General features: G+C 43.7%; 1 protein-coding gene across 1 annotated transcript in view; it reads left to right on the plus strand.

Annotated features, from left to right (window-relative positions):
• tyn (trynity) overlaps positions 1 to 17,169 on the plus strand; it is a 46,719-nt gene that overhangs the window by 16,347 nt on the left and 13,203 nt on the right. Inside the window, exon 3 of the mRNA XM_064691120.1 lies at positions 8,818 to 8,856. The gene's annotated coding sequence lies outside the window, so the exon portion shown is untranslated. The remainder of the gene's footprint in view (positions 1 to 8,817; positions 8,857 to 17,169) is intronic.

Below are 17,169 nucleotides of genomic sequence, written 5' to 3' on the forward strand. Positions count from 1 at the left end.
TTTTTTTTTGTGCATGTATTTGCATTTTTCATATTCAAGCGACGTCTTGGAACGCGGTGAACTGTGTACGTGGACATGGATGTGGCTGCGGCGGCTGGATGTGAACGTTGTTGTGGCTGGGCCTGTTGCTTTGGTTTAGTTTGTTTGTCAGACTCATTTGAATGCAGTCGCTATTTATGTCTTATGCTAAAGCCAGCCCCAGAGATAACACGCAACCGGCAACTGGCAACTGGCAACTGGCAACTGGCAACTGGCAGCGGCGACAACACCAAATGGCTTCGAGTTCAGCTCACGTCTCTTCAGCTTTTCAGCTCTGCAGCTCTTCAGCTCTCCAGTTAAGGCAATGTTAAACGAGGCTGGGCTGGCCAGTTAAGATTGTTACCTTTTGTTTGGCTTCAACTCGAAACTCTCACAGCAGCCGCTCTCGTCCGGGCGGCCTTTTAAGGTGCGCTACACACACACACACACACACATACAAATATGTATATATATATATTTATATATGCAAATAGATCTGTAGAGCCCTTGCCTCAACCCCTGAACCCTGACTCCTGGCCACCAGCGATATTATCGTGCTCCAGCCAAAAGTGTCGGAGCTTGCTTATTGAGTGATCCATTCGAGCGTTGTTTATAAATCAATAGAGGGGCTCGAAACGCACTTAGCACCAGGCAACTGTCCCTCTGCCTGGCAGACAGACAGACAGACAGTCTGTCTGTGAGGTTGGATGAAACCATCAGGAAATCTGTTAATCGATTCTGGCATTGCTGTAGCACGAAAATGCGCTTAAAACCGAAACGTATTTATGATCTTCGATTATAATGTAAACTAGAACCTGTTCATTTCCAGCACACGATGCGCTTAATAAAATAGAGCTTATAAGCAAAAGGTATTCAATTAAAGCAAAAAAGCACAACTCGCAAAGAATGATATCGAATAAAGCTGATTATAAAGAATTGAGTGAGGTTTTTGAAGGAATCCAAACAGAAGCAGAATTTAAAGGATGAGTTGTAGTAGAAGCAGAATCATCATCGAATGGGAAAATATATGCGATCAAAATAAAGTATTATAAAAAAAAGAGTAGTAGAAAAGTCGAAAAGTAGAAATTATAAAAAGAAAATTAGAATGGGACTTGATGTACACAAAATGTAAGGAATAAAATTCAAAAGTCTTCCAATAAAACATAAATCTTATCAAATACAAATAAGTGCCTAGATTCAAGTATACTTTTGATATGTTCCAATTTCTTTTCATTTAATATAAAAGAAAATAATTGAAAAGAACTTCATAAAAGAGAATAATTAAGAAATTGTCGGAAATTGTCGCAAACAAGCCAAAGAAATGCTCTGATTTCTTGAGCTCAAAATATAGCTGATTCCTTTTCGATTCAAAAGCCTGATTATGTCTAGCACGGCCTTTGTCACAAAGACTACAATAGGGTATTTTTATGCGAGTTTTGGACGACAGCAAAATCAACTTTGTGGAGCCAAGGCTGTCCAGGCATAATTGCTCCTGCCAGACATTTGGCATACAGCTCAAATTGTGCAAGCCTCGAATATTGCACAAACTGTCACAAGAAGTCAAATTTTCAAGCATGTGAAATGTGCATTTAACCGTTAGCCGACTGCCGATTTTAAAATTGTTGGAATTATATCACATCGTCAAGAACAACAACAAAAAAATACTATAGAAAAAACGGCCAAACGTCAGACACATCGGAACGCGCGCACAGCTTGGATCATCCTCAATGATATCGAGTTTGGCCAAAAAAGGAAATCGCGCTTCAGAGTACGTCAAGAGCTGCTGCAGCAGCTGCCATTTCCAAAGCTGTCTAACACACACACACGCACACACACACACAGACGCACTTTGTGTGCATTTCAAATGAACTGACAATTCGGTGGCTGCGCCTCATTTGCATATAGTCGAATCCATATACTCTACCTCTGCCAACCATCCACATGTATATATGTATATACATAGATATATACTCATGTATATGGCATGTAATTGCATCTATCAATGCACTGACTGCCTGCTGGTGGCCAGGCATCCAATTGTGTTGGGCTGCCAGCTTGGCATTAACGAGTTGAACGGACAACGATGGAAAAATGCAATGTCAATGCATAGGGCAGACAGCGCTGTTGCCGGGCTGTGGCCGGGCTGGGGATGGGGCACGAGGGTTGGTCTGGGGGCAACGTTGACATTTGCATCGTTAGACGAGCTGCTGAGAGAGCAGTTGTTGTTGCTGTTTGTTGCTTCATTAGACGAAATAAAAACTAGCTGGTTAATAAGGCAGCTCAAGTCAATCAGCAGCAGCAGCAGCAGCAGCAACAACAACTGCTGCAGTTGTTAGCCAAATGCCGTTTGCCGTTGCATCTTGTGGCAGCCACAAACCGGTCAAAATTAACCTACTTAGCCACAATGCCAGCTGCGACAGCCTTTCTCAAACAAAAACAAAAAAACACAAAAAAAAAGGCCCAACACAAATCTTTTGTACGTGCTTCGCTGCCCGAAACCCAAAAACAAAATATATATGCATATAAACCAAAAAGTCAGATGAAGCTGCTGTTGCAGACGATCCAAAATTTGTTGAGAATTTCATATGCAGCGATTTGTAAATTTAAATCACAATTTTGTGCCGCTCGTCGCTGGAAACGAGCTGCCTACGAAATGTATTCATTTTAGAAATATTTCAGATATTATTCGTGAGTTCAGCTGATTTTTCGTGCCAGCTCACGAACACATCGCTGGTTCCGATAACTGTGAATGTTGTTGTCACCAATACCAGATACTTGAAATTCAGATGACATACGAAATTTATAAAATCTAAACATATTTTTGGTAATATATGTTATATTTGTGGTATTATTCGTGAGTTGAGCTGATTTTTCGTGCCCGCTCACGTGCTCATCACTAGTTCTTAAGGTTCTTAATGTGATTGTCAGATATTTTAAATTTAGATTGCGTACGAAATAGATGAGTTTTTTGGGCTATCAACATGTTTTTATTATCATTCGTCTGTTCAGTTGATTTTTCGTGCCAGCTCACGCGCTCATCGCTAGTTTCCGGCAGCCAAATCGTATGCTCAACTATGGCCTTAAAGAAAGCTCTCTAATCAAAACTGTCTAGTGCCACTCTTTCTCCAACTCTCTCTCCCTCTCCCTCTCTCTCTCTCTCTCTCTCTCTCTCTCTCTCTGTTCTACAAATCTAAATAAAAAAGCTAAGCAAAAGTGATATGCTATAGATAATATTTGCAGTATTTGTGGTTTGTAAATTGATCTGGAATTGAAGATTGCAAATGACCGCAGATCATGTAGAAATTAGTTTTCTGATTATTTCTCTTGACTTGTCATAGATACGTGGACCTATAAAAAGATTCTAACGAGAGCATTCAGCTATGCTTGGCTAGGCTATCGTATAGCTGACATCAAAACCTAGGCCTATATGGAAAAGAAATACTAATAGGAGGAAGGCGAAGAAGCAGCTCGAGCTCGAGCTCGGGCTCAAGCTCAAGCTGAGGCTGAAGATGTGAAAGAACTATCGCATTTCTCATTTGGCTTTTGTGTGTTTCTCTTGCCCCGGCTGCCAGATTGTTAGATTCCTTTATGCGCTGCTAATGGGCAGCTGTGTTTTTTGAGGTTAACCGCGATGCGAAATTGAAAATTGCGAAGCCAAGAACCGCAATCGGAGCTCTAAGGCAAAACCTCAGAAGGCCTCAAAACACAAATGCGACTCGCTGGCAAATACATCGGACTCGCATCGAAGACGATGTCGATATCAAACTGGGCTCCAGCTGCGACAGCCTGGCGACTGCCCATTTGACCAGGGTTAATTGATTATCAAGCTTCGACTGCGATTGGCAGCTGCATGACCAACACCCCCCTCCCCCCCCATCCCCCCTCCATCCGCCCTCCGCTAAACCCTGTCTGCAGTTTGAGGCGCAAATGAAGATCAGCGTCCATTTCGGGCGCAATGACAAGCGTCACGAGATCAAACAAAAACCAAGAAACCAAATTAGAATTTGCATTGGGACGCAGTCGGAACCAAAAAAAAAACAACGTCGGGTAACAACTGCTCAACGTCTGCTCCCTGCGCATCTAACAAGCTGCCTGTGTTCCACGTAGAGTGGTAGCAACAGCAGCAGCAGCAGCTAACAGAGCTGCCCCAACTCTCCCAAAAAAAAAAAAAAAAAAATAAAAATAAAACTGGACGTGACTTTGGCATCTCTGGCTGCAGCTTTGTCTTTGGCTGTGGCTTTGGCTTTGGCTGCGTTTCGTGTGGCAGAGTCAACACCAAAAACAGGCCGGCAAATGGCTAGAAAATCAAGTGATTACTGTCTAGCATCACGAGTAATGAAACGTGACTCAAATCGCAGTTAAACACCCCAGCGACGAAACACACACACACACACCGCACACACACACACACGCAAAGCCAAATCCTCAAAACGAACGAGCTAAAACACGAGGCAAACAGCAATTAGAACAGACCAAACAACCAGCAACAAGACCAAAACTGGCAGATTGCCAACCGGCAAGGAGCTAGGAGGAGCTGCCTCTGGCTGCTGCAGCGGGTCGTGGCGGGCGGGAGGGGCTGCAGCTGGTCACTGGTTAGAGAACTACATCATCAATGTCGTTGCATGTCAGCCATTTGGATAATGGCGACCATTTGCTGTTTGCCAGTGTCGAGTTGCTGTTGCTGTTGCTCCTGCCAGGCCAGAGAGTACAGGATGTTTTCCATTCATACCCTAACCCCATTGAATGTGCTTAAACAGAGTATGAAGCGTTTGTGCAAATGTATGTGACAGGCAGAAGGCCGACTATACCCTGTCTGTCCGTCACAAAAGCTAGATTTCATATATATTTCTTCAGCATATCATTTCTCTTCGATATATTCTCCCATTGTCAACAAATCGATAAATATCGATTTTGTGACATTGTCAATAGATTAAAGATTAAAGATTATTTAGTGCAGGCAGAAGGCGGCCTATACCCTTTTATAATCTTTTTCGATATATCCTCCCATTGTTAACATATCGATAAATATCGATTTTGTGACATGGTCGATAGTTATCAAAGAGTATTTTTAGTATACACAGTTTAAGATAATTGTTTCCCTTTGGCTTACTCCACACATCCACACAGGATTGGAAAGAGCTTGAGGGAGCTCAGGGCATCTCCTAGTCGTGCACGCCCGACTAGAACACTTCTACTTGCAGCTCTTTGTGTTCTTGTTCTTGTTGCTGTTGCTGTTGTCTGTTGTCTGTTTAGTTTAGGATGTGCAACAAGACACCAACTAACTGGGTGTGTGGATGTCTGTGTGCCGCAGCAAAGGGTTTGCTCATCCGGGTTAACAAGAGCAACTGTTGCAGCAGCAACAGCAGCACAAACAGGCCTCAGGGGAGTGCTGAAATGGGGGCGGGTGCGGCTGTGCGGCTGTGGGGCAGGGTCATCCAATTGAACCCTTGGCAGGAACACACAACACGAGTTGAGCTATCTATAGATTCAAATTGAATACATTAAAGCTTCAGATGCACCTAGCATGAAATGAAGGTTAAGTGCACGCATTTAAGATAGCTTCTGCTTGGTATTTAGCTTTAAAGTTCATTTCAACCGAATACAAATACATCCGTATAGTTTGTTTGAGAAGCTCTACAATGATTTAATGGTCGGTATTCTTATTTAGTTTGTAATCAATAATTTTGAATTTTTATTTTTAAAAATTGTTTGGAGCAATGGAAATTTATATGTATTTTTTTAACAATTTCTAAGAAAAATCGATATAAAATGTGTAACAAAATAAAAACATTAAAAGAATGTAGTTTAAATTGTATATTTATTTGGACAATATGCATTTTTCGCTTTGTCAAAACAATTTCTTAACATGCTGTATGTCTAATCGAAGCCTGAACCAAAATCTGGGTGTGTAAAGCCGGTTCAAACTGTGAACCGAACTGGCGACCTTTTTGTTTTTTCAAACGACATGCAACCCTATTTAATAGATAGTTCTATTGTGACATAGATACTATGTTATCATATGATGAAAAAATAATAGATAAATAGATAAAGTAGAAAATTTCCAAATATTTCGAAACACTTTAAATGAACTGTGCTCTTAAGTAAATAATCTTTAACTGAAGCTTAGGCTGATTAATCGATAACTCTCAGGCATAGAAATCGATAAACATATTTAAAACTAAATAGTGCTTCGATCAATTGTACGCTAGCCCTCAAAGCAATACAAAAAACTCAGATAGCTCGTAGCTACAAGACAATGTTGAGCTAGTTATTTTCATTGTTCTTTGATTTATATTTATTTGAGGTTATGTTGAAGTTCAGTTCAGTTTTGGCCAAGAACTTTTCACGGTCTTTGGCAATAGAAATTGGTTTGGGCCAGACACTGCAATGCCGAAACACTTGGTATCTTGTATCTGGATAAATGCTGCAGTTACACTTGTGTGCCCGCTGGCATTCGCTGGCTGTGCTTCATAGCCGTATCCGAGCGCTATAAATGGTAATAACCGCCCATAGTCCATATCCGTTGGGGCGATGTCCATGCATTTAGTTGGATATTTGCATACGCTGCGCCAAAAGGTAACCAAATACCTTTGGGGTCGGTAAAAGGTTGGGCCCCGTTAGAGGCCCCCAGCTGTAGCTATGCAAATCTTTGGCGAGCGTCCACGCCCAACTGGCAACTGGCAACTGGCAACTGGCAACTGGCAACTGCGGGGCACACGTGTGTGTTTTTGGCCACGTTTCGCTCTGTTTACAGATGCAAAACTGACACTGCAACACCAGGCGACGGCGACTTGGCACTTGGTATGGCAGCCAGTGGAAGAAGAGCAGCTGGCTTAGCCTTTTGGGGTCTTAGATATCATCACACACACACACACACGCACACGTTCTGGTGTTTAAAATATTTCATTTTTGGTTCTGGCCCTGCCGCCCACCGCCGCAGCAGCAGCAGCAGCAACAACAATGGCCCGTCCAGTTGGGGCTGAGCTTGAGGATGATTTCTTGGACTCCGACTCCGACTCCAACGGCAAATGTAATTCATGGCATTAAAACACAAGGCAGAGGCCTCAAAATGGAAAATTGCCATGCATAACAATTTTTTTCTTCCTTTATTTTTTTTGTTTATTATAAAGAGCTGCAAAGTGGTTGGTGGAGGGCCGCAGGGCCGACGGGGTTAGCTCAACAACAATTTATGCGGAGCGAACGCAATTCGGTTACAGATTTCAAAGTTGCCGTGAAACTGTTGCTGTTAGATCTGCCAGAGTTGATTATGCGTTAAACATTGTTCAGTTTCAGAATTTATATTTATAAAGCACAAGCCGTTAGATTAGACAAGACGCAGCTGTAAGCCAGAACGTGAGCTGGAACTGGAACCGAAACGGCAATAGGCATGCGAACGGGCCCAAGCTGGCCAAGGCATCTCTTGCTGAGATGGAACTAAACCGGGTTGTGGTACCAAGAAATGTTGGCAAATAAAATCAACTTAATTGTAGCCAGTTTTGCTCCTGAGCTGAAACACTGACTGGGCTGGCAAAATGAACTGAACTACATTAAAACTAGAAAAGAACTCAACTGGTTCAGAAAAAGCCAACAGAACTTAATTGGAGCTGCAGCTTTTCCGATGAAAGTCCCAACAGATCTGAGCTCAAGCTGAGTTGTCCTTCAAGCAGCTGATCTGGAACCGGAACTAGTACGAACAATGACAACGGAACTGGAACGAATGTTGCTGGAAATCGCTGCAAAAGCGTGTTGCATCTAGATTCATTTATTATTTGTATTTCATCTGGGTAAAAGTTCCGAATCTAGATCTAATGCTGAGAAACTCACGCGAACTGAGCTACTTAGACAGATATGTGTGAATCTAACGGTACTTGGCTATATTTCTAATTACGTGCGAACAAAATAAACTGGCTCACTTGTGAACTGAGCCGACCTATAGCTGGGCATATCTGCACAAATGAACTGGATCCGGCTCAACGCTGTATTCCAATTACGATCAGCTTTTACTTTGATGCCCAACTGATCTGGCAGCTCCAGAGGCAGCTCCTCATCAGTTGCCTGGTCTACCTGGTCTGCTGGTCTGCCCAATTCAATTAACTTTCACTATGCGCAGCGCCATTATGATTCTGGGCAAGCTTCAAGCAACGAGCTTCAGCTTCTAGACGCCAGTTTAGCTGCTGTTGCTCTGGCTTTGGCTTTGAGGCTTATCTCATCGCTTGGGTCTGCAGCACGTTTGAAGCGGGCCAGCGCCCTCTCTCTCTCTCTCCCCCTCTCTCTCTCTCTCTCTGCTGTCCCCGCGCCGTAGAACTCTGTGTTCTGGTACGTGTCGTGTGTCATTAGGTAACGGTAATTTACCACGACACCGACGCGATACGCGGCTTGTTGCCGCTTGCCGCTGGGGCAAAAGTAACTGGGCAGAATGATGCGGGCTTTGGCTTAATTTCATGCTCATGCTTTTATTACGCCAATTTGCTGTTGTTTTCCATTTTATGATCTTATTAGAGCTGAAGAAGCCGCGGCCTCAAAACAAAACAAAAAAAAAAAAACAAAAGACTTAAGCGACAAACGCGCCGTCTAACATTGGCCGCCAGCCCGAGATCATTTATCAAATTCCAAAGCTCGTTTTTCCAGATGATATAAGAATGATATAGACTTCAGATCGGCTTTTTTAGCAAATTATAGATTGTCTTTAGCTTTAAGCGCGTCTAATCGAATTATCTGCACATTTTCTTTGAGAGTTTTTTTTGCTACCCATCCAATTTCGTTATTAACCTGTTCAACAACTTTTGCTTTTACTTTCAGATTCTACAACGAAAGCAAATTTTGTGCAAAAAATAAAAGGTAAATTTACACAAAAGAAATAAATACATAAGTAAAAAGCTTGTTAAGTTATTTGTTATTCTTGTGAGTTTCTCATTTCGTTTTCGTTCAGCTTTTGTGTGTTTGTACGCTCCGAAATGGATAAAAAAAAGAAATTGTACTGTTTAGGTGAAAAAGTACTTAGTCGTAAAGTATATAGATGCGTGATCATTGTGAAAAGGTTATTATCCGGCGAAGGTTATAATACAATATACACGAGAGATGCAACGTTAGGCTTTGGTCTACACAAACTTTACCATGGCCCCGAAAATATCATAAGAATCGGACTATAAATACCGAAGTTAATGAAGACTGCATTTTCCCTTATATATGGAGTGGGGTAAAGGAAAGAAGAAGAAAACGCGGAGCAAGCCGCGTTTCTCTATGTATATGAAGGAAGCTGAAAGTAACAGGGTATCTGCTAGTCGGGCACTTGCTACACAACAATTTCTATGTGCAAATAATTGATTTGCATCGACCAATTTTCGGCAATTAATTGGAGAGCAACACAAATTGTTGATTGACTTGTATCGCATTTGAAGTCTTGACGCGTTTTGGCCATTAAAGCTGAGAAATCATGGGAAAACGTTCGAGGCAAAGGTGAAAATAGAAAATAAACAACACACTTAAGACTATGCAAAATTTTTATGACTGTTGGCATTAGGGCTAGTGTCGAGGGTGTTCAGGGTGTTGAGGGTGTTGAGGGTGTTGAGGTTGTTGAATTATTGTGGCGCTGTATTGGGCATTAGCTGCGACACGACTTCTGACTCTGGCCTTAGACTGCGGCTGGGTTCTATGCCCGCTTCGCTTTCACCGAAATCATTTTATTTATTGAATTCTGTGCATGTCGAGCACGTTTGCACGAACGAAGCGACAAACAGACAGACGGACGGACATTGTTTGAGCCACTGCGACATTTGGAACATGTATGAAAAAAGTTGCGATTGTCAAGGAACAGCAGCAGCAGCGGCAGCGGCAGCGGCAGCCAAGTGCTAAATAAAGCAAAGTCTGGGCGCCGGATGGCGGATGGCGGGGCAAACGGGCAGTGGACATATGACAACGGCCGGAGCAGCAGCACATGTTGGCATGCCAATGAATTTTGAAGCCACGATCCGGGCAAATGTTGTTGCCGCGCCCCGTTGCCCTGCACCGCGCCGCCAACCTGAGTGGCATGTGAATGAGACGGCAGAGCGGCAACTAAAAATTGGTACACAGCGCCGTGTTTTGTGGCAAGAAATTGTCTTAGGTCGTGCCAACAACGACGCGCATTATAAATGAACAACAGCAACTTGGTCTATGAAAATGAAATTGAAAAGTTCTCAAGGCACGGAAAAGCACCAAATAAATGTGAGCCGAAAAGTTCGATATAAGCCTTTTGACAGGGCACGTCGCATTTAATGCGCTCACTTGACACACAGTCAGCGAGAAAGAGAGAGAGAGAGACAGACAGGGAGAGGGAGAGAGAAAAAGCTAGCCTGGGAGTGAGACTCTAGCACAGGTTAACCATGTTGCTTTGCTCTACATAAAGTTTAACAATAACAAACGAGAAAACAAAAGCAAGCGACAAATTTACAAAACAAAAACTCGTCAATTAGAGTCGAAAAAGAAAATAAGGGAAAACTAAACCGAAAGAAATGCCAGCTGAAGTGAAAACCAGAGCAAAGAGCAAAACGGCTAGCTTCCACGAGAGAGGGGTCGGCTGTGGGCGGGGGGAGGGGAACGCACAGCGAAACGTTAAGGTGACTGAACAAATTGAATGACCGCAATTGGGTTGTAAAAATAAGCCTTGGGGCACATAAATAAAACGCTAGCTGACTTTTTATACCAAGCGATATTAAGACATCAAAACTATCGATAGGCAGCGACATGGAAAACAATCGATGAATAAGGTAAGGTTTTGAGCAAAAGTTGCCAAAAGTTTGACATAACAAATTTGAATAGCAAATTTTTAGAAATTCAATTTAGAAATTATCGATTAAAAGATTATCGATAAAAAAAATTATCGATAAAACTATTCTTAAGATAGTCTTAAAAATTAGAGAATCAATAACCAACAAGCATTGAGAACGGAACAGTTTAAAATGCGAGCAAGATTTCTAAAGAAATGAACATGCCTTTAATGAAAAGCGAGAAGTTATCGATAAGTGCACGCGCATCACTGGCAGGCAGCATTCGAACGCAGCAACGGCTGACCGCAAAAACTCATTTGCTGCGACTGACTGACAGGCAGCGAGTCGTTGGCGCGGTGCATGTTGCACTCTCGAAACTGGTTTGATTTGGCGGCCAAGATCGCTGCAACGCGCCAAATGGCGTCAAATGGCAAATGAGCTGCTCGAGAAGAAAGAAAAAAGTTGAAAAAATTCAACCGAAAATGCACTCGTATATCCGGCTGACCCAGAAACACTTGAGAATTTGCATGACCAAGCACGGTCGAGACACAGTCAAAAGTTGTGTTGTTACCGAATCTTGACAGAAAACCAAAGCAGCAACAACACCAGAGCCGCTCTTTAAGTATGTGTGTGTCTGTGTGTGTGTGGGACTTGGCGACGCCGGCACAGAACTTGGCCCACTTTTGGTAGCTCGCTGTGTGTCTTGCCACAGCGCTTGCTTCTAATCGATGCAACTGCAACTGCAACAGGCTGTCAATATAAAAAGAGAAAGAGTCCCAGGCAGCAGGCAGCAGGCCGCAGCTCAAGCACTTTCCAGCCAACGCACTTTCCCAGCAATCAATTGTCGCTATCTTGACACCTGTGCAGGCGCTACCAACTGGGCCGACAGCCAAGTGGAACGGCAAATGGGTGACATTGCGTTCATTTATCGATTAATGTGGCGGTAAATATTGCGCTGACTTTGATTGAATGCGGCTTAAAAGCATTCGATATCGTATATCGATAAATGAGTAGCTGGCAACTGGCTGAGCGCAATTGACATGCATTTATCGATAACTGCTGAGTTGAGCTATTGACATGTGCACCTAAGTTGCTAAGCTATACATTAATCGATAATTATTTAATTGAGTTGATGATATAGATGTCAAGAATTGCACATTTATAGAACTTTTCAGTTGAATTGAGCTGAATATTAAGCTGCGTTAAATCGAGTTATCTATACGCAGTAAATGTGTTGAAATGTTTTGAGTTGAGTTATCAGAATATGTGCATACGTTTATCGATAAGTGTTTGGAGGAGTTCAAAATGATTTATCGATAACTGCTGTTGAGCTTGACGAGGATATACATTTATCGATAATTATTGAAATAAGTTTTTATAAAACATTGCTATTAAAGTCGAGCTAACCTGTACACTTATCGATTGTTTATCGAGTTATCGATACTCCGTTATCGTTCAGTTATTGGGAAAATATACATACGCTTATCGTTAAGTGTAGAGTGCAGCTGTTGTTGAGTTCAAACTGATTTATCGATAACAGCTAAACGCAATTTCCTCTCGATTTGTTTACCTGCAACTATATTAATCGATTTTATATAGCTGAAAACAAAGAAACACTTTAAATCTACAAAAAAAAAATAGAGTCATTTCCTGCAAGCGACACTTTCGTTCGAGCTGATACAATTTATGATGGTCGCTTCAATGCAACAAAAAAAAAAAAATAAAATAAAATAAAAAAGCACTGAAAGTGTCATTTCAGCATACCAGCTTTTATAGAGTCTTGAGTCGCAGTTTCTGCATACTTTCAGTGTTGCCCACAGCAATTGTGCGTCATTAGCATGCAGCGTCTATGTTGCAGTTGTCGTTGTTGCTGCTGCTGCTGCTGTTGTTGTTGTTGTTGAGCAAACAAAATGCCAAATGCATTAGCATTAAGCAGCGATCAAATCCTGATAATCAAGCCAGTTGATGATGATGACGCGCCTAATGACAGCCCCAGTCAGTCGCGTTCGTCCACTTATGCCCAGGGCTGACAGCAGCAACAGTTGCTGCTACGTGCGTAGCCTTTTGGCGATGACTGTTGCGGATTATGCGGCGACCTTTGGCTGCGGCCCAGACAAACAGACAACGGTCCAACAATTTGTTGCTGATCATCGAAACCAACCAACGAAAAAATGCCCAATTCAAATCAAAGTCCATTTCAAAGTGGCCCCCATTGTGATGGCCCAAGCGGGCGGCAACAGCAATTTTCGACAACACCAACAACAGCAACAACAACAACTACTTCTATCGCATTGGCTTATCTGCTGTCTTCTGTCTGCTGTTAACTGAGAGGCTGAGAGACTGCAACTGCAACTGCAACTGCAACTGCGATTGCGACTGAGTTATGCAGTCATTTCTCAAAGATCTTCCAGTTGCCAGTTTGCCCAGTTGTTGTTGCTGCTGTCGTTGTTGCTGCTGTTGTTGTTGTGCTTGATTTCCGTTGCTGTATTGTTGTTGCTGTTGTTTTCTAACGCTTATCTCAGGCTGTTAACCAGGTCAACTAACGGCAACGACCGCAAGCTGTTAAAGCCAACTTAAACAAATAACACTCATTCATTCCAACTCTTCCGCAATCTCTTCCCGCTCGCGCTGCCCGTTAACTTTTACCGCGCTCGCGCTCTGCCCGCATCTCTCTCTCGCTCCCGCTCTCGCTCTCTTGCTCTCAGTTGCACTCTCGCAATTTACGCACATTACGAGCACATTCAGTTTTCTTATTGGTTTTTCCCCCGCTTTCTTTCAATTCAATTTTGTGCGCCAGTTGAAATCTTCAAACAGGTCAGGGGCCACAATAAGCCACAAAAAGCGCGAGGGTTGCGTCGTTGCTTTACGTTGCGTTGGCTTGGCTTGGCTTGGCGGCGCTTTCATTTCATTGATAATGGCAAATAATTGTTACAAATGCCCGTAATTTCTTTTTCAGCAATTCCAATTGCTGACAATGGCTTTCTAAGCCGATTTGCCTAATGGCCCATACAGTTAGGGCCCCAGCAACAGCAGCAGCAACAACAACAACAACAACAACAGCAACAACAATTTCAGCTGCCAAACCATGCAGTGGCACCCATTGAACCCAGAGCTTACTCTCCAGCCTGCCTGGCTGCCTGCTTAGTTCAACGTTTTGTCTGTCTCTGCCATTACCGGCTAATAGCTGCCTAATGAAGCAAGCCAGCAACAGTTGCCGGCGCAGCAGCAGCAATTTACATTTGATTGTAATAAATGATGAACAGCAGCAGCAGCAGCCGCAGTTGCCGCAGCAAAGCTGCCCATCAAAACATTTGGCGTGCTAAAAATATATATAAATCAGCGCAAGTTTGTTGCCTAAGTCTTTCGTTTGACTGCACTCAACAGCAGCAGCAGCAGCAGCAGCAGCAGCTGCAACCGGCGTGTTGTTATTAATGTCTGAGCAAACACATTGGCAAATGACAACATTGTTGCTGCGATCAATCATGCCACAGCATGTGCAAATACCCTGTAAACAGAAAAGGTCGAAAAGCGGCACGACATAAAACTTTTAATTGAATATTAAATTATAGTTATATATAATTATAGTATGTTTATTATAATATATTTCGTTGGCTCAGCCACAGTCTAGAGAACTAGCACAGGGTATCTGCTAGTCGCGCAGGCTTCCACTTGTTGCATTGGGCTTAATCAAATGCGGCGCATGCTTCACGTAGCTGCCTCTTTCGCTCTGCGGCATTGCGTGCCACATTTAAACTGCAAATGAAGAGGGTGTGTGTGCGGTGTGTGTGTGTGTGTGTGCGGTGTATGTGTGTGTGTGTAAAATGCCATCAAAATCACACACAACATAATTCTTAACAAACAGAACGCTACACACACAAAACATGCACAATCATTCAGCATGCAACATGGCATTCCATTCCGTTGCCAGTTGCAACGTCACGTGCGGCATTTACCGCCCAGCCACAGCCACAGCCACCCCTTGCCTCCTGTTGACCCTCTATCCCGCTGTGGTTTAATTAAATGCTGCTTTTTAAAATTGCAACTGCAAAATGAGCCACAATGGGCCACTTAGTAGCACACACACACACACGTACACAGCTGGCAACTGGCCGCATTTGCTTATCGAGCCGGTTGCTGCTGTGGCATGTTGCCATGTTGCCATGTTGCCATGTAGCAAGCAAATTGGTCATCTTCATGTGGCATCTTTAGCAATGCCAATGTTGCTCTTGTTGCCGTTGTTATCCAGCCTCTGTCCCCTCTCCCTCCCCCTCCCCCTCTCCCTCTGCCTCTCTCCTACTCTGGCTGTGGCCTGGCGCATTCAATTATTTCCATGTCCTGATTGTCTTGTCGTGCGGCCGGGCGAGTTTTGCATTTAAAAATAGGCCGTCACAACTTTAAATTGCAACAGTTTTTAATGAGCTGCTGTTGCCGCTGCCGCTGCAGCGAATCTCTAGCGCCGGCAAGAGCAACTGTTGCAGCTGTTGGTAAAGTGTCAGGCGTGTTGTAATGAGCCAATGCCTTGGCTAAAAATACGCGCAACATGTGGCAACAACAGGCCACGATAAGATACAATAGCCCAGTCTATCATAACAGGCTGTCATGTCCCAGCCTGAGTACAATCCGATATATATTTATAATTTATGTGGCACACACTCAAGATATGGCAACAGAATGACACTGGCTTAATCTCACATTTAAGCAAGGAATAAAGCCCAAGGCATAGTAAAATCTGCCCTCAAGTTAATCAAGCTTTAAGCTATTTGAGAGCTTTTAGGTTCTTTTAGTTTTGTTTTTAGAAATTGCCTTTTATAAGCTTTTATCCTCTTCGATATATGTATATCCGCTGAGCTTTAAGCCAAAAGCTCATTTTTACACTTAAAGCTATATTTTTAGTAATTGACAACAAGTCAAAGTGGAGCTAGATAAATACTCAATTTCGGTAGACAGCACATTTGTCAAGCTTAAAGCTTGCTTTAAAGTATTTTATTCACTTAAAGCTTTTCGATGGCATTAACTCTAGTTCTAACTACGTGCACGCGTTGCAGTGTTGGAAAACAATTGCGATTGTAAGCCGCGAGTGTTGTAAAACTATTACAGTTGTTGCACACTGCATTTATCTGCTTTGTAATCAACTTTCTGGATTATGGCACTCAGCTTTCATCGCAGTCTTTCATTTTTTTTTTGCTATATCAGCCAGAAGACCCAGCCTGCTGTTGGTAACTAAGTATTTTCGGAAAATTACAGCTCGTAGCTGCCGCTAATCACTTTCATTTGTTGCAAGATCTGTTCATTGGTTCGATAGATCAAATGGGCTGTCATAACATGTGCTTAGGCCAAATGGGTTTCACTTGTTGACCAAAAAAGGCCAAGCCACATTCGTAATGGACGCTGGGCAGCAGGGTGTGTGGGGTGTGTGTGTGTGTGTGCAGGGGGAGGGCGTGATTGGTATAGGCTAGGCGGGGTCAACATTTGCAATTAATTGTAATTTGTGCGCGCATTGAAGCCGCGTCATCATCATAATTGCCATAAATCATGCAACGCCGCACTTGCCGCACAGCTCATCTCCTTTGTCTCGGCGCGCCTCCAACTGCTGCAACTGCGTCTGTTATCCGCCACATTCCGCGACTCAAATGCGCTCTAATGACTCCTGTTCTTTGTTGCCATCGCTGGTGCTGCTGCTGCTGCTGGCTAATGGCTTTTTGTGGCATAACTTCCGCGTAGCCGCAGTTGGCCGCAGTTGGCCACGTTGCGCCAGTGGCTAGCAGAGTCGTGTTGGCTGCCGCTGCTGCCGCTGCTGCTTCCAGGAATGAGCCGCAGCCCACACAGCTGATCGAAATCGAGTTGCCAAACATGCGCTCAGACAATTGAACGATCGATTGCGCGCTCTTCCACACCCACACTCAGCCTCTCTCTCCCACTCTCTCTTCTTCTCTCTCTCTCTCTCTTGACAGCCGGATTTGGCTGGCGCAGACAATCTGTTTGGCCATTCCAAGAAGAATTTATGAAATGTGTGACCCGGGCCCCAGCCATCAGCAACCAGCACCAACTGCCCCCCCCCCACCCCCCGTTCCCCTTGCCCGCTTTATCAACTCCGCAGCCGAGTTGCACGTTGGCCGCAGCCCAATCGCAGCGTGGGCAAACACCACACCCGTTTTTCATTTTTGTTGGCCGCATATCTTGCGACTGCATCAATGGCGAGCGAGCGAGCGAGAGATGCGCTTTCAAATATGCTTAGCCTAGCTTAGCCCCGCCGCAATCCTTGCGCTAACCCTCTATAATGCACACATCCCCATTTCTTAAGTGTTGCCAAACAACCTTGAGGCAGTCCAGCTGGCCAGAGCCAGAGCCAGAGCCAGAGCCAGAGCCGGAGCCGGAGCCTGAACCTGGCCGGGCCACGTCCTCAGCT

This window comes from Drosophila montana, unplaced genomic scaffold (assembly GCF_035044405.1).
Source record: "Drosophila montana isolate Dmon_TW-CO22-7 unplaced genomic scaffold, ASM3504440v1 contig_3326_1, whole genome shotgun sequence".
NCBI classification, from domain to species: domain Eukaryota; kingdom Metazoa; phylum Arthropoda; class Insecta; order Diptera; family Drosophilidae; genus Drosophila; species Drosophila montana.